General features: G+C 31.1%; 1 long non-coding RNA gene across 1 annotated transcript; it reads right to left on the reverse strand.

Annotated features, from left to right (window-relative positions):
- Window positions 1-1,198: 1,198 nt before the first annotated feature.
- On the reverse strand, window positions 1,199-19,939 carry LOC143047019 (uncharacterized). The gene is made up of 3 exons (XR_012969370.1): window positions 19,784-19,939; window positions 17,092-17,376; window positions 1,199-1,487 (listed from the first exon to the last, which is right to left on the reverse strand). It is a non-coding gene; the product is annotated as an uncharacterized LOC143047019 (long non-coding RNA).
- Window positions 19,940-20,472: the final 533 nt, after the last annotated feature.

Here is a 20,472-nt window from a genome sequence, read left to right on the forward strand (position 1 = left end):
ATTTACAACTGAAATAGGCCAAACATACATATTTTGTGAAAGTGGTTAAAATTGTCTAGATTTCAATTACATCAAGGCCTAGGAATAATAAACCGCATTATTCGACAAACTTCATAATAAAATTAGATGGAGAGGTGTATACATTCCATTCTCAATTTTATTAGTGCGAAAAGATTTTTTTGTCGACGCTTGCGCTATATGTTTCCATTACTAAATACCAGATAAAGTTACCCTGTTTTCTTTGATTTAAATGGAAAACAAAAATTAAGTTTGTTTTTTCTTGAGGTGTCATTCTACCATTGATTTTCCCTAATTAGTCAAAATTTATCTCTGTTTCAAATAAAGAAATACTTAGTATGAGTAGAGTTTTATCCTGTCCAGTACTATCGACAAAATTTCACATAACACTTCATTGCATATAAGAAAATAACCATCACTGGAAGTCAACCAATCAAATATTCACCTCTTTTTACTGTGTACATGTTTTAGTATCCATGCCACCTCAAATTTCTAAAATATTCTATAGAAACACCAATTAAAAAAATAATGGGGCTTTGAAACACCAAAGATTTATGTTAATGACACTTGAACTTGAACAGATATGTACACTTTACACGTAAATTTATCTTATTTTTAGTCATTGTTTAATTTATTAGTTGTGATACTAATATGAAAATCGTAATTTGTTATTTAAGCTACAAAAAGGGGTCAGATTAGGGCCGTATTAAACCTGCCCCTTTCTTCATGGGGCGATATATGATGTTTACTGTTGGACAATGTTTAAAGATGGCATATCATTTGTTTCTCATTCATGGAAGACTATGGGTCCGTGGACTAATAAACGGAAAATTGTATCTATGATATAAAACCACGTGTTAAAGTAATACACATATTTTTTGCATTATCTGTTTCTCAAAAAAAAAAATAAAGATTTAGTAGTTTCCAGAACATAATCTTCTAAATACTTGCATTTTTAAAAATATTTTCATCAAACATTATTATTCAAACGATTTGCTCAGTGAAATTCTGTTTTGTGTGTACGAAATTATTTGTGTATGAAATGAAACACATAGATCACTACATTAAAGTCATGGGAAATGCTCTATTTTCAAAACTTCCTTTCAACTATCTTCAGTTACGAACAAGACATTATAATCATTGGTGCAAAAAGGTTTTTTAGTACCATTGTGCCATTGTGACATTATTTTCAGTGCAATTTAGGCTGACAAGACGTAGTTTCTGCTGTAGCGAGAACACCTCGTGATCTTTCAATAGGACGGTTTTTGTGTATCCAGATCTGACACCGCTGCAATTTTGTTTTGTTTCTTATTGTTGCACTAGATATACGTAAAAAGACCTGTCGAAACATAGGATTGAATGTAACCTATATAATAACATTGTAAGCGGTGCTGAATGCGACTAAGGCTATCTTTATCAAATATGAAACTGAACTGGCGCTTTCACTCCCCATCACTTCCTCTGATTTCCTGAAATAATAATAATACTAATAGTATTACAAAAAGTTAAGTACCGGTCTTTGTAAGAATCATGCAGGTTCCTGTTGATGGGCGATTCATGACCCCTCTTCAAATGTCTTTATATTTTGTTTATGATGAAGGTATGGTATGAAAATAAGTTTTCTGTATTAATTTTTTCTTTTCAACCTTGGTTGCCATGGAAACCATCCTTACAAAATTTTGCCTAAATACGTCCATAAGTAGCCTTTGAAAATTGAAATATAATGGATTTTAAAGAACCATAGAAATAAAGTTAATCAATACAAACAATATGTATATTTACAGTATTGACAAACACAACCCCAAACTATACAAAAACGTTAAAATTTTGAATTTACTAAATAGTTTGTTTCCATAGCAACCATTTAAAAATGTGTTAAAATTCGAAAATGAAAAATTTCAAAAACTTTGAAATTTTAAATCTGTTTATCTCCCAAGACCAACAATACCATGACATGTCATTGACAAATTTTGAAAGACCACATTCTATATATTAAGAAAATAAAAAGAAAGTCGTGTGTTTTTTTTTTTCTTTAAAAAAATAATTTTAGTCAAAAATTGTCAATTTTCACCAAAATTCAGATTACCAAACAGATGAATACTGAAACATTTTGAACTTAAAAAGCTAAAACATTCCATTTATCCGTGCATTCCTGACACAAATTTGGTAATTTTAAATGAGAAACTACTGATTGATAGAGATATTTTTGTAGAGAAGGACATTTTTTTCTTTCTGGGCATGGTGCCCCCCTCCCCCTTTTTTTTCAAAATTCAAAAAATTATTTAAAAATTTAAAAGATGGAATTCAATTGTGAACATTTTGAGCATTAAAACATGAAATTTCTTCAAAGGGTGAGGGCAATAATAGAACCCCCTACACCATTTTTATATATTAGATTTTTTTTTAGAAATGGGGAATGTGTCAAAGAGAGAACAACCCAAACAGAAATTTAAAATCTTTAGATGCTATTTCATGGTCTTTAAAATTGACTCTAAAGAACCTGAATCGATCACCTGTAATTTTTGGTTAAATCTTGCATCAATGATTATTTGTCCCTTCAATATATATCAATGAGTGGCTTAACAATTCCATTTAAATGTTCTTTGTATCTGTCGTTTTTTCTTCAAAAGCAAAAAATGAATTTTACCCCTATGTTCCATTTTAGCCATAGTGGCTAAGTTTCTTGAAGTACAAGGAAATAAAAAACTAAATTTATACAAGATTATAACTCCCAAGTTGGGCTGAAATTGATTAAGCATATTCAGAAGAAGATTTTTTTTTAAAGGAAGCAAACTAGATGAACAAATTGTGAAAAATTTCTTTAAAGGGCTATAACTCCATAAGGAGTCAATTGACAATTCTGGTCATATAAACTTATTTGTAGATCCTACTTTGCTGAAAGTTGTGCTGTTAACAGTTTATCTTTGTCATTAATAATATTCAAGATAATAACCAAAACTGCAAAATTTCCGTACAATTAACAATTTAGTGGCAGCAACCCAACAATGGGTTGTTAGATTCATCTGAAAATTTGCTCTTAAAAGGCTTTAGTGTTTGAGATATGAGCTACACACTGCATTTTACCCCTATGTTCTTATTTTACATATGGCGGCCATGGTTTTTTTTACAAAATAGAAAATAGAACACAAACTTTATTCTAGATATCCTAAGGATCATTCAGTTTATAAGTTTTACTGGAATTGGTTCAGTAGTTTCAGTGGAAATGTTTCAAATATTTTACACCGGAAAGACGACAACGGAAGCAAAGTGATGGCAAAATTCACAGTTCCTTTGAAACGGTGACCTAAAAAAACTACGTCCGTTCTATCAGAAATAAACTGAAAATAAAAAATAAAAAATTTGTACCATCGAGAGCGCTAACAAGGCCACTTTCCATAAATTTTAATATTTTTAAGGGTCATAACTCTTTAAAAAAAGTCAATTGTCCATGATTATAGAACTCATCCGAGATATTGTTGATATTAATCTAGTGTATAAGTTTCATTAAAAATCTGGCAAGAATTGTACATGTGGGAGCGTTAACGGGGCTATTTTCCATAAATTTATTATTTTCAAGGGTTATAACTGTTTTTATAAAAGTCGATTGACCACCAATATCTAACTTGTTTGAGATATTGCTTATAATAACCTAAAGTATTAGTTTCGTAAAAATCTGACATAATTTGTACATGTGCGAGCGCTGCAAGGACAGCCAGATGGACACAAGGACGGATGGCAATCAAAATTTAAAACAGACCATGTTTAAACAAAAAAAATTAAGTTCTAATTTCAATTTTTTTTAATTGAAAATTTTTTGGTCGTATATTGGTATCACGTTGGCGTCGTCGTCGTCCGAAGACATTTGGTTTTCGCACTCTAACTTTAGTAAAAGTAAATAGAAATCTATGAAATTTAAACACATGGTTTATGACCATAAAAGAAAGGTTGGGATTGATTCTTGGTGTTCTGGTCCCAACAGTTTAGGAATTAGGGGCAAAAAAGGGCCCAAATAAGCATTTTTCTTGGTTTTCGCACAATAACTTTAGTATAAGTAAAAAGAAATCTATGAAATTTTAACATAAGGTTTCTATGACCACAAAAGGAAGGTTGGGATTGATTTTGGGAGTTTTAGTCCCAACAGTTTAGGAATTAGGGGCCAAAAACAGGTCCCAAATAAGCATTTTTCTTGGTTTTTGCATAATAACTTAAGCATAAGTTAATAGAAATCTATGAAATTTTAACACAAGGTTTATAACCACAAAAGGAAGGTTTGGATTGATTTTGGGAGTTTTGGTCCCGACGAATTAGGGGCCAAAAGGGTCCAAAATTAAACTTTGTTTGATTTCATCAAAAAAATAATTATTGGGGTTCTTTGATATGCCAAATCTAACCGTGTATTCAGATTCTTAATTTTTGGTCCTGTTTTCAAATTGGTCTACATTAAGGTCAAAAGGGTCCAAAATTAAACTTAGCTTGATTTTAACAAAAAGTGAATTCTTGGGGTTCTTTGATATATGCTGAATCTAAACATGGTCATAGATTTTTGATTATGGGCCAAGTTTTCAAGTTGGTCCAAATCGGGGTCCAAAATTATTATGTTAAGTATTGTGCAATACCTCTGTGGTCGTATAAAGCTGCGCCTGCGGAGCATCTGGTTTATTTATAAAAATACTTTTTTTGATATAACAAAAATAAAAAAATAAAATATTTTTTTTGTCTTAAATCAGTGGTTTTGATAAGATAATAACACTCTGTAAAGATTAGACAAATGGGACAGTTTTAATCTTGGTACAGTGTTGCCAATTTCATTATCTATGGAAAATACATTGCCTTGTATCGTTTCTTTTGTGGACTAGTATACTATTGCGCAGAGTCAGATTATGTACACATAATGGCTGTTACTATTTACCTCCCATGTAAATCGACATGTATCGAAACCTTTATGCAAACACTTATTTGTCACTATGTCGATTTAACTGTGCTAAAATTGAAATTGAAGAACTACAGAACCTTTCTTTTTATTCTAATATATAATAATCTAACTTATCTAAAAGATTTGAAATAAATGCGGAATGTGTCCATTGGACACAGATGATGCTCCCGCTTCCATATCATAAAAGTTATAAACGGACATGACTGAAGACACTTACCAATTGTGTACTAACTTTTATGGTGATAAGAATTGTGTAAAAGTTTCTTAACATTTGGTTGAGGCAAACTAAAGAAAGAAATACAAAACAAATAAACAGCTGCGCCATGAGCGCATGATACGCCCGACGTCTTGTGTGGAAGTGTTATGCAATAATCATAAATAGTTTCTGAGAAAGTTTTAAGCAATAACCATATATTGTTTTTGAGACACGGCGGGATATGTGAAACCCCCAACCCTGTTTTTTTTTTTACAAAAAACTAAATATCACTAAAATAAAATTTTGAATCAAAACCAAAAAGTATACAGATCTTTAGATTAATATAACAAAGAAGTGTGTAAAGTTTTAAGCAATAATCATAAATTATTTTTGAGATACGGTGCGACATGTAAAAAAAACCTCCCCTGTTTAACAAAATACTCAATAACTTCAAAATAAAGTTTTGAATCATCACCAAAAGAGTATACAGATCTTTAGATTAATATAACAAAGAAGTGTGTAAAGTTTTAAGCAATAATCATAAATTGTTTTTGAGATACAACACAACATGTAAAATAAAACCTCCCCCTTTTTTTACAAAATACTCAATAACTCAAAAATGAAATTTTGAATCATCACCAAAATGTATACAGATCTTTAGATTAATATAACAAAGACATGTGTAAAGTTTTAAGCAATAATCATAAATCGTTTTTGAGATACGGCACAACATGTAAAAAAAAACTCCCCCTTTTTTACAAAATACTCAATAACTCAAAAATAAAATTTTGAATCATCACCAAAAAGTATACAGATATTAAGATTAATATAACTAAGAAGTGTTTAAAGTTTTAAGCCATAATCAAGAATCGTTTTTGAGATACGGCGCGACATGTGAAAAAAACACACCCCTGTTTTAGTTACAAAGTGCCGTAACTCAAAAAGTTTTAATCTTATTTTCACCAAAAAGTATACAGATCATTTGACCATCATAAGAAACAACTATGTTAAGTTTCATGAAATTTGGATAAGTCGTTCTCAAGTTACGGTGCGACATGTTAACGCCGGACAGACAGACGGACGGACAGACGGACGGACAGACGGACGGACAGACAGACGGACGGACACCGGACATTTGTATACCATGATACGTCCCGTCAAAATTTTGACGGGCGTATAAAAATTCAGCAACTTTTTCCCTCTATAAAGAGGCATTGCATAGAACAATGAAAGTTACACCACCAAAATTCAAAGTTGATCTACATTTGGTGGTTTTAAGCATTGTGTATAATTTTAATAACATCTGGTAAAGACAAACTAAAGTTAGAGAACAGAAACGGAAATTCAGCAATATTTCCATTTGTAAAGGGGCATAACTCTTGGACGGTTTAAGTGACACCACCAAACTTAGTCTTGTTTTATGGTAATAAGCAATGTGATTAAGTTTCATAACATTTGGTTGATGCAAACTAAAGATAGAGAACAGAAACCAACGTTGGGACTTACTGACGGACGGACAAGGGTAAACCTTAATGCCCCCTCCGCCACTGCGGGGGCATAAAAATATGTAAATATAACAATTGATTAAATTAGGCAAAATTCAAGAATAGTCATTGCACATGGTTGTCATAAAGGTTTGAGAATCAAAACAGTATACAATAGTTCAGACCAGCAAATTTTCCTCAGGGCCACAAGGAAAATATTTTTGAGAACCATAAAAAAACGCGATTATTCTGCGGTATACAAATAATAATTCAGTTAGGTTTTAAAAAAAATAATAGACAAGCTGTCCTTTTCCATCATATACAATAGAAACATTGACAAATTCTTGCACAATTTAATGTAGGTCGTTGGTATATATTTCTTCAGATAGAACATGTAGAATTTGTATGCCCCCACTTTAGCAAAGGGGGCATTAAGTTGTACCCTTGTCTGTAAGTACGTCCGTTCCAGAGTTATACCCTTACACAAATGGAAAAAAATGCTGACTTTTTTGTTTCCGTTCTCTAACTTAAGTTTGCCACAACCAAATGTTTTGAAACTTATATACAATGCTTATTTCCATAAAATTCAGAACAGTTAGAATGTTATTGGTGTAACAGGTACTGTCAATAAGTTATGCCCCTTTAAAAATGGAAAAAATGCTGAATTTTCCGTTTCCGTTCTCTTTTTTTCGTCTGTCTGACATAGTTCATCTTACCCTGACCTCATTTTCTTAGAACATTGATAATGTTAAGTTAATATGATACTTGTATTAAAATCTTTACATAACACTTACAGAGTTTCAAAAGTAATTCAATTATAAATAAAACCAACCAGACATTTCAGGGTGAGTCTTCTTGTTTAGCAGATCTTAGTCTAGGGTTAAAGTTTTTAAAGCATCAATCTGTTTCAAAAACCAACAATGAGTTGCATTAAATTGTTACTGTAACTTCTGTATAGCCATTTTGAAAGAGAAAGTATCCTGAGCTATTTTTTTTAAATGTTCATAAAGATTTGTTTTATAGATAATCATGTTATGCTCATTGTTGAAGGATATACGGTGATCTGTGGTTGTTTATTTCTATGTCTTTGCTCTCTGGTTGAGAGTTTTATCTTTATACATAGACTTACTAGTAATTAAGTTTTGGATTCAACTTTATTCTTTTTCACTGACAGCATCAGTCTTAGACACGACAACAGGTTATGCGTATTACCATTTTTTTTTAAACTTCTGAGAAATCTTACATATAAGATTGAAGGGAGGGGGTACATATACTGCCCTCAACTTTAGAAGTTGTGTTATGCTTAAATTCTTAAAATACTTAGTTCACAAGTAAACACAATGAGATACCACATTTCTTTCAACAAATTTTATAATTTTGAAAAAAAAAAAAAAAAATCGAAAAAAAAGGGGGGTGCACCATACCCAGAGTGATGATTTTTCATTTTGTACAAGTATATCTTCATTTATCATATATTCTCGTTTAAAATTAACAAATTTGTGTCAGAAGTGCACATATAAATGGAATGTTTTAGCTTTTTAAGTTCAAAATTTTTGATTATTCATCTGATTGTTAATCTGAATTTTGGTGAAAATTGACAATTTTTGACTAATTTTTTTTTTTTTAAGAAAAAAAAAACACACGACTTTCTTTTTATTTTCTTAATATATAGAATGTGGTCTTTCAAAATTTGTCAATGACATGTCATGGTATTGTTGGTCTTGGGAGATAAACAGATTTAAAATTTTAAAGTTTTTGAAATTTTTCATTTTCGAATTTTAACACATTTTTAAATAGTTGCTATGGAAACAAACTATTTAGTAAATTCACAATTTTAACTTTTTTATATAGTTTGGAGTTTTGTTTGTCAATACTGTAAATATACATATCCTTTGTATTGATTAACTTTATTTCTATGGGACTTTAAAGTCCCTTATTTTATATTTTCAAAAAGGGTCTTTTCTCACATATTCAGGCAAAATGTTGATTTGATGGTTACCATGGCAACGGGCATAATACAGGGAAAATAAAGACAGAATTTTGACCATCTACCAAAGTTCTTATGATATAGGGCAAAAAAAATTACTTCTGTGACATGCCATGAATCACCTTCTGCATGATTTTTACAAAGACCGGTACTTAAATAACAATGGAAAAACGAGGATTTTACACTTTTTTGGTATGTTTTGCCCAAATTCATTATTGAAATATGTTTTTCACTAAATTAAATCATCTTAAATACAAGGATGGCTTCAAGACCTCTGTGACAACAAAATACCCGGATTAATTGTGTTCGTGGTGATATTGGCTATGGATAACTTTCGACTATTGTTTACGAACAAGTTAACACCCTCAGCTTTTCGGGACACATTAGTTTGTCTGATCAAAAATTAGAGAGAGAGAGAGTGAGAGAGAGATTAAAGATATATATCACATTAAGCATTCGGTATTCCATTTGATACTATTTGTGCACCAAACAGACCAATTTGTTTAGTAATTATTAGCACAGACATATTTTCAATAAATAAATAAAGACCATGTTTCAATGTTCTTTATTTCGCTTTCAGATAGATTGATAATGTTTTGTCATTAAAAAATCTACATTTCAACGAGTGCTTAGATTTAACATATATATATATATATATTCATTAAATAAAATAATAAAATAAGTAAAAAGTTAACAGTTCCATTCTATCGATTTCATCCTTCCATTGGGACTCTTCAGGATAACTGAATGTAACCTATATAATCCTGAAGAGTCCCAATGGAAGGATGAAATCGATAGAATGGAACTGTTAACTTTTTACTTATTTTATTATTTTATTTAATGAATATATATATCTGCACATGTGAAAATTATTTTTTACGCCTATATATATATATATATATATTAAAAATTAAATACACAAAAAGAGTTTTAAAAGCAGCATTGTCTAGCGCTTTCATCCATCTTGGCTGATATAAGCTACCATTTGTTCTTAAAATGTCCTGTACCAAGTCTGGAATATGGCCATTGTTATAGTATAGTTCGTTTCTGTGTGTGTTGCATTTTAGTGTTGCGTTTCTGTTGTGTCGTTGTTCTCGTCTTATATTTGATACGTTTTCCTCAGTTTTAGTTTGCAACACGTATTTGTTTTTTTTTTTCTCAATCGATTTATGAATTTCGAACAGCGGCATTCTTCTGTTGCCTTTTTTTAAAATCGGGAATTGTATATAATCAATAAGATTACAGATTAGACGACTGTACAGGTATCTAAAGATTGAAACTCCGACATTATTTTGCTGATGAGTTGAGACATAAACATATCGTATCGGTCAATAGTTATCAAAGGTACCAGGCTCAAATTTATAACGCCAGACGCGCGTTTCAACTTCATAAGACTTATCAGTGACGGTCAGATCAAAATTCCAGAAAGTTGTGCCAATACGGCTACGGTTATCTATACCTGGAATATGAAAATCCTTAGTGTTTCGAATAATTTATGTTTATGCAAACAGTTTATTTATAAAAAATGACCATATAATTGATATTTATGTCAACAACGAAGTGCTTACCACTGAGCTGGTAATACCCTGGGTGACGAAACGTTCACCAGCAGTGGCATCGATCCAGTGGTGTAAATATTTATCAAAGATACATGGCGTATAGTTTAAACAAAGTTGAAGAGCATTGATTCAAAAAACTTATTATTTTGATTTCAGTCGTTCTTTATTATAACCCGGTTAGGAGCACACGTCTTATGATGAATTCCATGTACTGTGAGAATGCACGACCAAAATGTATTAACTGAGACATTTTAACACCGTACAAAGAAGTAGACAGTTACTGCTAAGTAATAGGAAGGTGGCTTTTAGAGAGTGTATTGTCATAGATTCAGGTTTTTAAGCTATCCATCTGTGTCAATATCTTCAAAAAGGTCGAGATATGAAGCACACTTTCTAATTTCAGTAGTATCCAACAATAGTTATCAACTAGACCGCCTTTTAAATGAAAAATATTTTGGTAGTATTCATTGACGTAAATGTTTTTTTTTTATTCGTATTCACGAGACAATAACATATTGACATTATATTGAAGAAAATTTAAATTCATCTCACACAACAAAATCAATCGTTCTTGTATAGCAAAACATTTTACTTTTATTAATTACAAACTAGGTCTTTGATGTATACCAAAACTGTAATTACATGGTTTTTTTTATATGTAAATATATATTTGCAAAGGTTAATAACTTTCTTAAGGAATTGTGTATAAAGAAATATGTAAGGGTGTTTAACGATACCAATGTGCGGGTCCCGATAAGACAATGTAAAACAATTCAAACGAGAAAACTAACGGCCTTATTTATTTAAAAAAAAAATGAACGAAAAACAAATATGTAACACATAAACAAACGACAACCACTGAATTACAGGCTCCTGACCTGGGACAGGCACATACATAAATAATGTGGCGGGGTTAAACATGTTAGCGGGATCCCAACCCTCCCCCTAACCTGGGACAGTGGTATAACAGTACAACATAAGAACGAACTATAAAAATCAGTTGAAAAGGCTTAACTCATCAGATGGACAAAAATACAAGTGGACGTGGAATAACCTGTTTTAATCAGTGAATATATTTTGGCAAAGGTTTATAACTTTCTTAATTAATTGTCTGTAAAGTAATATTTAAGGCTATTAAACGATACAAATGAGTGGGTAAACACGAATCTATTGACAACGCTAAATGAGTTCAGGGAAATCCTAATTTTTCAATGAATAACCTTTTTTTTTCTGGGGGAAATTTCATGCAATACTAATTTCCCAAAAACAGAAATTGCTTCAACATTCCGATTTAACAAAATCTGAAATTTAAAAAAAAAAAACTCTAAAGACAATTTCAAACAAACTTCTTTCGCGACAGACATTTTACTAAATCAAATAGGAATTCGCATTGCAGATGATAGATGCATTCAGGGCTAAACTATGAAATCAAACATCAACGAATATGCCAGTTTTCAGCAATCAACGAAAATTGATTCCCACGAAAAAAAAAATCCACAGTATAGTCGATGTGAAAAATTTGCAGTGACATACCTAGATATAAATGTATTTTTTGTAACGGGATCTTCAAATTTTATGTTAGGTTCTGTACTTGCTCAGGAACAATCAGAACAGCACAAAACATCTAGGAAAGCACTTTCTTGTCCAACATATGCTAAAGAAAGCATGAAAATAGAAGTAAACATCTATCATTTAAATAATTTAGTGTTTGTCAAATGAATGTCATGTTTGCAGGACCAGTAGATTTGGAGCCGGACTAGTAGATTGCAGTTCAGTGGTCCGGCTGGCCAGTACACAACAAATCATAAAGTCCAAACACATTAAACAAATGGATTAAACACTCGTATTCCTGACTTTGTACACGCATTTTCTTATTTTTAAATTACTGTCACCTAAATAAACCTTTGAAGACATTTACAGAACTAAACTTTTATATGAGGAAATACAAAGCTATTTTTTAAAGGAAATGACAGCAATAAACCGATTAACTTTCTACATAAAACAATTGTGTTTGTTCTGACTGATATAATCAACCACATTAGAAGTACTTACATTTGCTTAATGTCTACGCAACCATTAACAGACTAAAGAACACCTTTACAGTTTGAAACTTTCGTTAAATAGCTTCCTTGTAAGTACTAAAGTAGCAGGTATCTATAGTGAAATCAGCATAGGGAAATTTAAGCATTAAACAAATCCACAGGGGAAATTGTTATGTATATACTTCTACATTAAATAACATTGTGTTTGTTCTGAATGATACGCTCAAGCACATTAGAAAAAAAGTCATGTGTTTAATTTCTACGCTAGTATTAATAGATTTATTAACATATTTACCATTATAAAGCATTGGTTAAATAGCTTTTTTTGTAGGTAGCAGGTAGCAACTATCTATGATGAAATCATGATAGGAAACGCAACTTCTAGAAAATCATATTAACTGGGGTATGTATATTCCATTGCATGAATGTTGAAAATAGTGTTGCACAGTATTTGTAAGTTCTGAAATTGGAAAATTGAAATCAAGACTTTAGGATTAGAAACACTTACGTGTTTAATGCCTGTCTTTCTTGTAGATTTTCTATTTCCGATCCGCGAACATTGTTCAAACCTGATTTAAGTTTATTTTATAAGAGCAATTTTTAAACGTCAAACAACAAAACAAAGCAGAATTCAAACGTGTATGACTGCGAGAAGAACGTAAAAGAGAGACAAAAGATACCAGAGGGACAGTCAATTTCATAAATCTATAATAAATTGGCAACACCATGGCTAAAAATGAAAAAAGACAAACAGACAAACAATAGTACACATGACACAATATAGACAAGTAAAGACTAAGCAACACGATAAATGATACACAAAAAGCCCTGTTGGAAGAATTTATGTAACCGTTTGTGAACCAAATATACATGCAACAGACTGATTTATGTTGATAGTATTGTAAATCCAGAAATTATTGTGTTTATTTATTTTTGTGATTATTGATGAATGGAATAAAGAGACAAAATTAAGTTTACGGATATATGCATTAGATATCAAAAATGCGAGTTCTTTTAAATTCAATACCCAACCATCTTATCAAATGGCATAATCAAAAGATCAAACATATGAAACGAACGGATAACACCCTTCGTGTTCCCGACTTGGTACAGGCATTGTCTTATGTAAAAAAAAAAACAGGTCTGTATTTATGAAAGGTATATGAATCATTTAACACTGAAGAACAATGGGAAAATATTTAAGCAAGGTTGCGAAGATTTGGTTTACAGAATCTTATTTATTTTCATGTTTTCAATAAAATTATTCCTAATAAATATGCAAGTATCATACTGCTTCGTGAATGGCATTACTCGGCGTCTTTTTGTTATGGATTTTTTTACGGAAATGAAAAAAGCATATACTATCGCACTGTTTAAACTATAATATTATGCAACAACAGCACTGTATAATATCAAATCGAAACCAAGATATTACTAGTATAATATATACGTGTATCATCATTGATTAAAAAAAACAAAAAACTTTTCAATAATTTCAAGTTCATTTTTATAACGCAAACACGTTTATTGAAATGAAATCTATACTTTAAATGATTATGAGAAATTACACATTATACAGATTATCTATAAGCACCATGCATAATTTGGCTGGAAAAGATTTTCTCTAGATATTGTATGTATAAATCTCACATAAGCGCCATTTTCCCCTGTTAAAACACTGAGTAGGAGTAAGCGGGTATTGATTTTAATAGCATTGTACTTGATATAACCAAACATTTTGATTATCTGACAAAAAGTCGTAACCAAGATTTACGAATATGAGGCTCAAGCAAAGTTAGAAATGCGACGATCGGCGAGCAATAATATTCTGTTTCATGTTAGCCGAGTAAAGATAAAACTTATATACTATATTGCCTCCTTGGCAAAAATATCCTATTGTTTTGATACATTGGTCTTTTCTTTTATACAGCTTCGCCTTTGTCGCTTCATATTGCGCGAATATTGCAAATCTTTGATATGAAACCAAATATCCCGAGAGCATATGGTTCTTCGTTATAACAAACTTCGAAGGAATACATTTCAATCGTCACATACAGGACAAAACAATTTAGGACCGAAGTTTTGTCCCTATTTTTAATATAAAACATTTGTTTTTATATAGCTTTCTATAAAATATTTATGGGAATACTAGTGTTGTCAATGGCAATAGCTATGTTGGAGTTAATTACCTTTCAACAATCAATGTTCCATAGGGGTTTTTTTTTTGAAAATTTTGGTGACATTAACCACATATATTATATTCACCCTATTTTTTATATCCATATCCATTTGAAAACATATTACCTGCCTTCACACATGTAAAAACAACTTTATCAGTAATAAATACTATTGATAGACCCATTGGTGGCCTTCGGTTCTGCTCTTTAGTATGAATGTTGTCTTTTTCACATAAATCCCATTTCTGTTATCAATTTTAGTATAACAGAATAGATAACACATAGCTGAATGTGTGATAAGGCAGATTAAAACCCGCCGAAAAAAAAACATTTTCAACCCCGGCTTCGCCTCAGTTTTTGTATTTCCTCGGGGTAACAATCTGCTTTATAAACCTCTCAGCTATTTGTTATTTATATTCATGCAATATATAGGCAATCTGACAGGGAGGATAAAAGGATTGCAATATGGAATAAAATTGAATGTGCCATTCTAGAAGCGTTTAGTGCGAATTTTTTAGTATATATTTCCTAGGAATGCTTAGTAATAATGTACTGTTGAAAACATTAAAGACTTTCGAAATTCAGGAACTGATTGTAAACAGGTCGTTAAATATTAACCTCGAGCGACATTTCGATAATGAAATATGCTATGAAATTTATATGATTGCTTGAAATACACAAGATTAAACAGATCTATATTACAAATGTATCATATATCAGCTTATTGTACAATTTTTCTGATAGTCAATCCCTATAACTGGAAACAAGGATAGAAAATATTTAAAATAACTTTGATACATACCCAGACAGAAAGAAAATGTATTATATAGTGGCATATAGGGTAAACGATGTAAATAAAAAAAATAAAAAATATGAAGAAAAAACAAACTTGCCATAATATCATTTTTAATGGACTCCTTATATAAGGTCTACTTTAAATAAATCGAATTTATTCGGTAATAACTGTCCTTTCCTAGATTTAGATATTTCGGTTTTAAACGGGAAACTCCACACTACAATTTACGACAAGAGAGACGATTTTTCGTTCCCTATTGTTATTTTTTCCATTTTTAGATGGTGATGTTCCTTTGGCACCATCTTACGGTGTTTATATTTCACAACTTGTTCGCTATGCCCGTGTCTGTTGTGACGTTTTTGATTTTAACGAACGCAACCTATGTATTACTGGTAAATTATTAAACCAGGGATATCGTTACCATAAATTACTTAAAACCTTTACTAAATTTTTCCTTAGATATAAAGATTTGGTTTTGAAGTTTGGTTGTACCTGTAGAAAACTTATTTCAAACGGGATAGCACATCCTCATTTTTACGGAAATGTTGTTAACCGTGCCCGGAAATTTAGAAATGATCCATGTAAACTTGTCGCTCCTTAAATAAACTTATTCTAAAAGGTTACCTATTCAACACTGTAATAAGATCATTGAATATTGTTTTTATTGGTATAAATATTGATTTTGTTATCAGTAAATTAAAAGCTAACTAAATATTACTAGTATGTTATATACATATACATATTCATAGATCTACAATCTGTCGATACCTGTAACTTGGCATTGCACAAGGTCATGTTTTTCTCTGGCTGTTTATGACGCCTTTACACTAAATCCATTGGATGTTGGATGTGTACGGATTGATAGTTTAGTCTTAGATGAATGATTTTTTTATTAGTTGTTAGTGGCTTTGAAGTAGCTGTCAGATAACTGCGAGTACTCTCAAATCTGTTCATTGTGTTTTTTTTGTGTCGGGATGTATAAGTACCCGGCCACGTCCACTTGTATTTTGTCCATCTGATGAGTTAAGCCTTTTTCAACTGATTTTTATAGTTCGTTCTTATGTTTTACTGTTATACCACTGTCCCAGGTTAGGGGGAAGGTTGGGATCCAGCTAACATGTTTACCCCGCCACATTATTTACGTATGTGCCTGTCCCAAGTCAGGAGCCTGTAATTCAGTGGTTGTCGTTACCTTATGTGTTAAATATTTGTTTTTCGTTCATTGTTGTACATAAATAAGGCTGTTAGTTTTCTCGTTTGAATTGTTTTACATTGTCTTATCGGGGGGCCTATTATAGCTGACTATGCGGTATGGGCTTTGCTCATTGTTGAAGGTCGAGCGGTGACCTATAGTTGTTAATGTTTGTGTCATTTTGGTCTTTTGTGGATAGTGTCTCATTGGCAATCATACAGCATTTTTTTTTTATATACGCAGGGTTTTTTTCTTTTTCGAAACAGCATATTTTAACAATACTCCTTGGCAACTGTATATATCACATTTGTATATAATATGGATACGTATTGCTAACTTAAAGGACACTTTTCTATACTTCCCGTGTTGATATATAACAAATAATAATACACTCAATACAATAGGACTTCTGAAATACCACTGTTGCAGTATAAATACCCGTATAACACGCAGTATAAATACCCATATAACATATGAGACTCAACATATAATTGACATCTTTTCTTAGAATTACAAATCTTTCGTGTGTTTAATTTCTTTTTCTTTATAAACTTTTTTTATTTTAGCGTAACTGATGAGTATTTTGTTAAAAAAAACACGTACAATGTACACATTTATCTGGGTATCTGTGAGGATTTTAAAAATTACTGAAATTCTAGGTAAAAATACTAAGCTAAACTAATAAAGTACAACAATATTAATCTTACACTCATGGAATTCCTCTTCGTGGGATATATCATGTAGATTCTGAGGCAGGATAATCCCTGCATGGATTATATCACTGACTGATAAATTACATATAAGGATATTTGTAACATTTCCCATTTTGTTGTTCTTCCATACCACGAAAATTACCAAGAAGTTACAGACAACTGCAAATAGCAGGATAATTCCTATACATGTGATAAACAAAGCATCACCTAAGCCGATTGCCATTCTGATCAACTTACTCTAATTGAATATGTCGTTTGATTGTTATACACATCTGGGAGCTGAAAATAAATTATACGTTCTAATCTCCTCCGTTAATTTTGACATTGTTAATGGGTCATATAAATAAGTAAAAGTGGAAAATATCGAAAAGTTTAAAACTCGGTACTTATACATCAAACTTTGACATTTTTGGCATTCCTGATGAAGGTAAATCCAGATACAAATAATGTTTTTTTAAGGGATCATAGTTAAAGTCAAACGATTTTGAAGCGTATACAACGTGCCCTAAACGTGTCTCAAACTTATCTGTAGCGTTTTCAACGCGCTTGTAGCGTATGTATTACGTGCGTGTAGCGTACAGTTATATGGAAGACAAAAGCTTGAGCTGGATGAAAATTTTTTTGATGCATAAAAATTTCCTGAAGCTATAGCGTTCACCAAGCGTATACCTTTGCATTTCGACGTACTCCAAACTTATGCAATGCGCGTTTAACGATTGCTTAGTGTTCCTTTGGCGTGCAACTAACGTATACGGTCTATACGCCAATGTGTGACGAAGGTTATTTATAGTATTATCACAAGAATTTCTATCTGAAATGTATAGTTTTTTGGTCTGATTAAAAAAATATCAAAATCTTAGGACCAATTATGGTCTTTCGTGAACATCTGACATATCAACAGAGATATGTATACTCCAATTCGATGAATCAGAGGGTGTGTTACTGTTATAAATGAGAATGTGTCAATCGGAATGTTGAAATCATTCGAATTCATTCATTCAAATATTAAACTATTTAGACTATATGAAATAAGGCACACTAAGGTAACATATGAATATAATTTGGTAAGTCCATTTCAGCGACAGATTTGAGAAACTTTGATTCTAATAAAAGGACTATCATGGTAAATAAAGGTACTGACGTATGTGTAATGAATTGTAATAAAATAAGCAACACGACGAGTACCACGTGCACATGTGGAGCATGTTCTTATTATCCTTTCGGAGCACCTGAGAACATCCTTAGATTTTGGTGGGGTTCGAGTTTCTTAGGTTTTAGTTTTCTATGGTGTGTTTTCTGTACTATTATTTGTCCGTTTGTCTTTTTATTTTTAGCCATGGCGTTGTCAGTTTATTTTCAATCTATGAGTTTGACTGTCCCTCTGGTATCTTTTGTCCCTCTTTTAAGAATAAGAAATATATCGATACGAATCATATACATATAAATTAATAATATTTACAATGACATTAATTATATAACTTAATAAACTTACGAATTTTCGTCAGTTCTGTATTTTTGTCTGAATTGGCTTAATGATAAAGGATGTAATGCATAAGGCCTTAATCTATCGTAGTAGACAGTGTTTTGGAGGATTGACACCAATATGTTCATATGTAATTCGATCCAATTTTCTATTCTATTTACATATAAAACGATCATGCACTTAATCAATATGTAACATTCGAATATATCAACTTTATTTACGCATCCACAAACATTCGTGCAGATTTTAAAAAATAACGATGATCAACCTGCTTTAAAAAGCCACAAAATCAACATTTCTGAAAACCCTTGAATTTCTAAATCCAGATAATAAAATCATTAAAATCAAGGATTTGACATTAAAACATCTTCAATAAAACATTAACATAACTGTGACCCCTAAGAGTCAAACACAATAATGGGAACACTTGTATAGCGAGTATATAAATTGGGGGGGGGGGGGGAATTGGCTAAATCTAAGTAAAATGGATATTAATAGAAAAGTTAAAGAATTTCAATGGAAATGTATACACAGGATTATATATACAGAAAACATACTGCAAATAATGCATATGTCAAATGGAAAATATCACTTATGTGATGAAATCAATAATATTGAAACTCTTGAGCATTTATTTTATCAATGTAACAATGTTAAACCATTGATAGAAACGGTTGTTAGAAATTTACAACTGTGTAACTTTATAAATGACGAGGTTCTCGTTAAAAAAGATATTTTATTTGGAATTTGTACAGAGAATTAGAATAATACCATTGTTAATGCAATAATACTTTATTTTAAATTGGCTATTTGGAAAATACGTAATAAATGCAAATTCGATAAAATTGAACTGAATATGCAGTCTTACTATACAGGCTTGGCTAAATCTGCACACGAAAAACATATTAAAACTACTCTTGTTACGCTTGTATATAAAGTTTATATGCAGAACGAAAATTAAACTCTTTATCGAAAAAATATAGGAAGATGTACTTAGTTCTACTGTACTAAATGGGAGGTGTGTTCGATTCCATTCATAAAAATCTTATTGTATCTTGTGAATAAAGTAGTGAACAATATGTTTTTAAATAGAAGGAAAACCAATCTTTTTATTGTTATCAATATTTGAATCTATGTCTGTGCATGTTAGGTACATTTGTAAATTACCACATATATCATGCTTCGTAATACATTAATACTCACCAAATGTGCTTTATCCTTTTTTATAATCCATATGTATATTACAGAATAGTTTCAATTTTTGTTCAATCCATCAAGAATTTCAAATTCAAACTATAACTTACTTTTCGCAATCAAATATATAGTCTTTCCAGTTTAACTTCAACACATGTTTGTTCAGTGCACCGGATATACGATAGTGATTTTATACAGTGATGCTTATCAGGTGAAAATCAATTGTATTGGTTATTCAAATATAATTACGTATGTAAAACTATTGTATAAACTCATTTGGGTTTTTCCCTGGTCAAGTGAGGCTATTTGAATATAGGGGTCCTTAAGTATGCGACCTGGACTAATTAGGTATTTATCTATCAGGAAATGATTGAATAAAATATTTGTTATCGTTAAAAAAAAATCTCTTTGGATTCAGCTTGTATGATGTAGATGCAAACATACGCAAGTCAAATATTAATAATTATGTGGTATTGTACCATTACAAATACTCTTAAGGAGTATGTACCCATATGTTGATTCAATGCTAAACATTGAAATCTTATAGAAAATCCACAGCCTTTCCCCTTGTATTCTCATATTTGGCAATTCGTTGCTTGATAGATAGAGGATTATTGCATGCAGTGCTAGCAATGATTTCCTTAAAACAAGTTTTAAAATAGATTTAGATATTGGTTAAAACAAATATAAATATGGAC

Source organism: Mytilus galloprovincialis, chromosome 9 (genome assembly GCF_965363235.1).
Source record: "Mytilus galloprovincialis chromosome 9, xbMytGall1.hap1.1, whole genome shotgun sequence".
NCBI lineage: Eukaryota > Metazoa > Mollusca > Bivalvia > Mytilida > Mytilidae > Mytilus > Mytilus galloprovincialis.